Source organism: Triticum urartu, chromosome 4A (genome assembly GCF_056163025.1).
Source record: "Triticum urartu cultivar PI428250 chromosome 4A, HENAU_Tu73, whole genome shotgun sequence".
Lineage (NCBI taxonomy): Eukaryota > Viridiplantae > Streptophyta > Magnoliopsida > Poales > Poaceae > Triticum > Triticum urartu.
In genome coordinates, this window is record NC_141876.1 from 486655927 (window position 1) to 486661926 (window position 6000).

Sequence of the window (6000 nt, forward strand, 5' to 3'; positions counted from 1 at the left end):
CTGGGATTGGAACGGTGAGCAGGAGCACTGGTGCCACCACCTAAGGCACAAAACACAAAAACACGCACGAGAAGCGAGAAGGATCAATGCAAAGACCTCAGCAAAACAGGTGAAACAAGTAGAACTCGCACTTGAGAGTTGCCACAAGAGAGATTTGACAGAAACGGTAGTACCGCATGGCTGCACGGTACTAAAATTCTAGTGCTGCTCCTAGGCACGGTAGTACCGTGCCAGGGGGCATGATAGTACCGTGTCTTGGAGCGGCAGTAAAATTTTAGTGCCGCACCTCACGCGGTAGTACTGTACGAGCGGTAGTACCGCACCAGAGATGCGGTAGTACCGCACGGCGGCAGATCCGAGTCCACAATTGGATCTGAGCACAACCGTGACAACGACGCGGTACTACGGTTGATCAAATCTACCACGGGGCAACAAAGCAAGCACAATCTCTACGCATTGCTATTCTCCTACATCCTACTCTTGCATACATTTGGCCTAAAATCTCACGAACAACATGCATCTCCCAAAAACCTAGAAGCAAACAAACGAACCAAAGATAGAGGGATTTGGGGAGAAACCTTGTTCCATGGCAAGAGGAAGTGGTGGGGAACGATCCTACCGGTCGGAATCCAAGGAGAGCGGCCGGAGACGGAGATCCGATGAGGGTCTCCAGCGCCGTTCTTGAGCGACAGAGAGAGAGAGACGGCGAGAGAAACATACGAAAGGGTATGGGGGAGTTGGAACTCCCCCTGCCTGTTCTTAACCCCCACGCGCCCTCGACAGCGCGGTAGTACCGCGTGTCATCACGGTAGTACCGCCAGGACGGAAGTACCACACCGTGGGCGGTAGTACCGCTCCCCCAAGCGGCAGTAAAAAATTACTGCCGCGCTGGGTGCGGAAGTACCATGCGCTGCTCATGTGGTAGTACCGTGGCTGGCCGCGGTAGTACCGTGTGCTCAAGAAGATGCAAGTTTCAAGAACAAGGGAAAACAAGAGCCTTTGCATAGCAACCTTCAAGCGAACGGACACATCAAAACACCGACACACGAGACAACACACACAAGCTTGACACGACGAAAGGAAGACAAGAGACAACAAGGACTAAAACACTCAACACAACCTCTCTAAAGAGAGGGCGGTGGCCGAAGCCACCTATGTTTGAGTCAATTGGTATGGCACCGCGAATAATTATCCTTGGGCCCATGACCAAAACTCGTCTTTGAAGCACAAGTACCATCAACAATGGATAATGTGAAAGAGTTGATCAATTTATGCGTAATGGGGGGAGGGAGAGTTCATTGAGAGAACAACACTCCCCCTATGTCCATGCCTACACCTAAACAAGATAACAAGTTGGGTATGGTGCGGTGTGCACGGGTTCAAGCAACATTGCTCGAATCAATGATATTTATCTCATGCCTTAACTCGCAAAATCTTGCTTCATCCAGGGGCTTCGTGAAGATATCTGCAAGGTTATCAAGAGTGTTGACATAGTTGAGCTCAATCTCCCCTCTCCTAATATGATCCCGGATGAAGTGATACCGAATCTCAATATGCTTCGTCTTGAAGTGTTGCACCGGGTTGAGAGAGATCTTGATGGCACTTTCATTGTCACACCAAAGAGGCACTTTGTCACAAATGACACCGTAATCCTTTAAAGTTTGCCTCATCCATAGAAGTTGTGCACAACAACTACCGGCAGCCACATACTCCGCTTCCGTGGACGAGAGAGACACACAACTTTGCTTCTTGGAAGACCAACTCACCAAAGAGCAACCAAGAAATTGGCACCCTCTGGAAGTTGACTTCCTATCCACTTTGTCTCCCTCCCAATCAGAGTCCGAAAAACCCACAAGATTGAAGTTAGATCCTCTTGGATACCATAAGCCAAAGTTTGGGGTATGAGCCAAATATCGAAAGATTCGCTTGACCGCCACATAGTGGCTTTCCTTAGGTGTGGCTTGAAACCGTGCACAAATTCCCACACTCAACATGATATCCGGCCTAGATGCACAAAGGTAAAGCAAGGAACCAATCATGGAGCGATATACCTTTTGATCCACCGCTTTACCATTGGGATCTATGTCAAGTTGGAATTTGACAGGCATTGGAGTGGAAGCCGGCTTGACATCAGTTAGCTCGAATCTTTTGAGCATGTCTTGAGTGTATTTGGCTTGGTTGATGAAGGTTCCTTCTCTTCGTTGCTTGACTTCGAACCCGAGAAAGAACTTCAACTCTCCCATCATGGACATCTTGAACTTGGAGGTCATGAGTGTGGAAAATTCCTCATTGAAAGCTTTGTTAGGGGAACCAAAGATAATATCATCAACATATAGTTGGCACACAAACAACTCCTCTTTGACCTTCTTAGTAAAAAGAGTGGGGTCGATTTTTCCAATTTCAAAACCACGATCTTGCAACAACTCGGTAAGGTGGTCATACCACGCACGTGGGGCTTGCTTAAGGCCATAGAGTGCCTTATCGAGTTGGTACATATGATTGTGAAAATAGGGATCCTCGAACCCGGGGGGTTGCTTGACATATACCAACTCATTAATAGGACCATTAAGAAAAGCACTCTTCACATCCATTTGTTGTAACTTAAAGTTATGATGAGAAGCATATGCAATCAACATGCGAATGGATTCAAGGCGAGCAACGGGAGCAAAGGTTTCACCCTAGTCGATACCCTCGACTTGGGAGTAGCCTTGGGCTACCAAACGAGCCTTGTTGCGAATGATAATCCCATGAGCATATTGCTTGTTCTTGAATATCCACTTGGTTCCAATGACATTATGGTTTCCCGTTGGCCTTGGCACAAATCTCCACACCTTATTGTGCTCGAAGTTGTTGAGTTCTTCATGCATGGCATTAAGCCAATCCGGATCCTCGAGCGCCTCATAAACCTTTTGGGGTTCAACACAAGATACAAACGCATGATGTTCACAATAGTTTGCTAATTGTCTACGAGTGCTTACCCCCTTTCTTAAGCTTCCAAGCACATTTGTCATGAGATGATCTTTGGTGGATAGCTTGGATGCGATCTTGGCGGCACGATGCTCTAATTCCTCCTTTGGAGAGAGTTGAGGAGTGGTTACTTGATCATTTTGAGCGTCGCCTTGAGTGCGTTCTTGATCTTGAGCTTGCTCTTGATCTTGAACTTGCTTGGATGATAGAACTTGATCTTGGGCATCACTTGGTGATCCAACACCATCTTGAGGTTGATCTTGCCCTTGGTCTTGTTCATGAGGTTGAGGGCCTTCACTTTGTACTTCAGAAGCGTGTGGGCCTTGGGCTGGTGATGGCTCCACGTGAGTGGAACAATGTCCTTCTCCTTCGGCCACAAGGGGATCCTCAATGGGTAGGATAAAACCAACACCCATTCTTCTTATGGCTTGGGGAGGAATTTCATCACCTACATCACAAGTGCCACTTTGCTCCACTTGGGAGCCGTTATTCTCATCAAACTCCATGTTACATGTCTCCTCAATAAGTCCCGTGGACTTATTAAGGACACAGTAAGCATGGGAGTTTGTAGCATAACCAACAAATATGCCCTCATGAGCTCTAACCTCAAATTTAGACAAACGAACACCTTTCTTGAGAATAAAACACTTACACCCGAACACCCGGAAGTACTTGAGGTTGGTCTTGTTACCGGTGAGTATCTCTTCTTATTGTCAAGATCTTTGCATTGTGTTGACGTTGAGCTTCATTTGCAAAGTCAATGACGGTTTGTTGGGTCTCACTCTTCCTCTTGAAGAAATATACCCAAGTGTATCTTGAATAATCATCCACAATCACCAAGCAATACTTCCTACCCCAAGACTATCAAAAGATGGAGGCCCAAAGAGATCCATGTGAAGGAGCTCCAAAGGCCTCTTCGAGAAAATGATAGTCGTGGGAGGGTGAGCCTTTTCATGTAGCTTTCCTTCGATACAAGCACTGCAAGCACGATCTTTAGCAAAACTAACATTTGTTAGTCCACGGACATGGTCCCCCTTGAGAAGACTTTGCAAAGATCTCATATTGACATGGGCTAAACGGCGATGCCAAAGCCATCCCACGTCAACTTTAGCCATTAGGCATGTCGCGGTCTTAGTGAGTCGCTCCAAAAAGTTAATCACATAGTGACCGTTTTCGACATGCCCAACAAAGGCTACTTTAAGAGTCTTGCTCCACAAGAGGGCCACAGTATCAACATCAAAGAAGGTGGCAAAGCCCATGAGCGCAAGTTGACGAACAGAAAGTAAATTGTATGCAAGGGACTCAACAAGCATGACCTTCTCGATCGTGAGATCATGAGAAATGACAACCTTGCCGAGTCTCAATACCTTAGAGGACGAGGTGTCACCCCACTCGATGTTGGTGGGCATAGATGGAATCTTTTGCACGTCCACCACCAAGTCCTTGCTTCCAGTCATATGATTAGTAGCTCCACTATCGAGCAACCATGATCCCCCACCGGAAGCAAACACCTACACGAGATAAATGCTTGGTTTTAGGTACCCATTTTGTAATGGGTCCTTTGATGTTAGTAACAAGGGTCTTAGGAACCCAAATAGACCATTCAATGTACTCATAAGAAGAACCAACAAATTTGGCATAGACATGTCCATCACTAGCACGGCATAACACATAAGAAGGGTTAAAGTCGCCGGCTTTGTTGGGAGGAGTAGCATTGCCCTTCTTGGCATCACTACCCTTCACATTGTTCTTCTTCTTCTTACAGGCACCCTCTCCCTCTTTGACAAAAGTTTGCATGAGAGGAGGAGGTCGTTTGGTCTTGTCATTCTTCTTCTTGTTCTTGGACTTGGGTGCAAACCCAATCCCTTCCTTGGGCACAACTTCCTTTTGATTGCTCAAAAGGTCGTTTAGGTTCTTCTCGCCTTGTATGCACGACACAAGGCCTTTCTCAAGTTGCTCCTTCAGCTTAGCATTCTCCTCAACAAGATGCACATGCTCACAACATGGGTTAGTAGCATTTGGATTATCAATTAAGACCATATGAGGAAATGTGGCTTTCTCCTTGGTTAGCTTTACTTGGAGTTGATCATGAGACTCTTTGAGGCTAGCATGAGCATCCTTCAAAACCTTGTGAGCCTTGTCAAGTAAGTCAAAGTCCTCTTTGAGTCTAGCAAGATCAACTCCAAGCTTGGCCTTCTCAGAGTTTAGCACACGAGAAACAACAATAGCATGATCAAGATTTTTCTTTAGTTTAGCATGGTCATCATTGTGTGACTCCTCAAGAGACAAGCGATGACCACACTCTTCCTCAAGAGCATTAGATAGATCCGATATCTCATCGGCATAGTCACAACTATGCCCCTCCATCTTAGAGATGGTGTCCTCATGAGCCTCGATCATGTCATTGGCTTCACCAACTTGTTCCAAGAGAGCAACGAAGTGCTTCTTGGATTTACCCTTAAGCTTACTCATAAAAGACTCAAACTCATTTTCCTCCTCATTAGACCCCTCATGTTCATCAATGCAATCCATCAAAGAAGGAATATTAATGATGGTAGTTTTGATGTTGGGGGTTACCTTGTTGGTGGATTTAGCCATGAGGCAATTAGCGGTGATGTTCTCATTGGGTGAGTCGAAGAGAGACACCCGTGGAGTTGTCGCAATGGCAACGGAGGCCATGGCAACCGGCTCGCCGTCTTCATCATCATCATCATCATCATCACCATCATCATTGTACTCTTCTTGTGCCACCAACCCCTTGGGAGGAGTCTTCTTGGTGAAGTTGCTCTTGTTGGGGAAAGACTTGGCCTTGTCCTTTCAGATGAGCTTGCCACCATTGTCTTCCCTCTTCTCATAAGGACATTCCGCAACAAAGTGGCTCACATTGCCACAATTATAGCACGTCCTCACTCGTTGCTTGACCTTCGTGCCACTTGAGTGGTTTTTGTTGAAGTTGGGGCTTGCGTTCTTCTTGCTCAAAAATTGCCTTGAAGCAAGAGCCATGTGTTCATGATAGGCATACTTTGTATCTTC